Source organism: Chrysoperla carnea, chromosome 3, assembly GCF_905475395.1.
Source record: "Chrysoperla carnea chromosome 3, inChrCarn1.1, whole genome shotgun sequence".
Lineage (NCBI taxonomy): Eukaryota > Metazoa > Arthropoda > Insecta > Neuroptera > Chrysopidae > Chrysoperla > Chrysoperla carnea.
This window is the reverse complement of record NC_058339.1, coordinates 70,129,641-70,130,956: the sequence shown is the minus strand read 5'-3', so window position 1 is coordinate 70,130,956 and position 1,316 is coordinate 70,129,641.

The following is a 1,316-nucleotide window of genomic DNA, read 5'->3' as shown; positions in this document are numbered from 1 at the left end:
AAATATTTTTTTACTTTTCTACATTTTTCTGTATTTTAAAAACTTTATTTGAATATTTTGTTCGTATTTATGATAAATGTTGACATTTTATTAATATTTAAATAAGGTTTCCATTCATTTTTCACTATTAACATTTTGATTTTTTGCCATATTTGTTTTGAAAATTGTAATATTTTTATTTTTTTAATTCACTATAAACGTGTTTATTAGTACCACTGTCATCAGAGGATCAGACTAGACATTAGACTCGCAACACTCCGAACATCTATTGAACATATAATAATCAATATAAAACAATTTTTATTTATCATTTACAGGTTTACCAACTAATTTTTGATTTTCCTGTTTTTAAATAGAATTTATAAAAACAAAACACATACGGTGATTGTTTTTTGTTTTTTATTTTTATACCTTTTAGACATATGTTATCTATAAAGATATAATAAGTTTAGTCTAAAGTTTGTAACGCTTAGAAATATTGATCTTAGAAACAAGTAAAATACTCATAAAATAAACTAAATATGTAGTCAAATAGAAACTCGAGAAAAGATCTCATTAGATGTAATTGGAAATAATCGGGGAAATTAAAAAGTATCAAAAAATCTTGGGCTGGTATCATAGAAAGTACGTGATCATTCGCTCAATAAATCCAATTTATATATTTTTTGGGCCAAAATTACTCTGTACCTATTATAGATACCATAAATTGTTAACAATTTTTTCCTGCAAAATAGGAAAAAATTTCTGATCTCAAATTTCGATAAAACTTATTACATTCCTAAAGTAATCTTGACCCAAAAAAATCTATAATCGATTCATTTGATAGTTCGACCCATAGTATCTGAGTTATGTTCCAAAATATGTTACGAAGGGCGATTACTCGGGTTTATACACGCTTCATTAAGTTTTTTGGAAATATTTACTCAACAGATAAATAATCCACTGTATATTCATGACTTATAGACTCAAATTATTCTAGAAAATTCAAAAACCGCGAAAACATTTTTATTTTTGGTTAATTTTTCGGTTTACGGATTAAATCTCATAAAACCTAGATGCAAGTAAAATCATAACAAACGCAAAAGTTTGTTTTCGATTTTAATAATAATTAATATTAACAGTAATAAGTACCCATAAAACATCATTTAGCAGTATATCTAAAAGTTTTCGAGATATCGTGTAAACGTGATCTATGATTAGATAAACAAAGGGCAGTTGACATATTGCGACTCTAAAAACTAATTCGACTAACTTCTTTTAGTTGGTCAGTTCCGTTTTCCGATATTAAGGTACGAATATAGTTTCTAGACGGATAT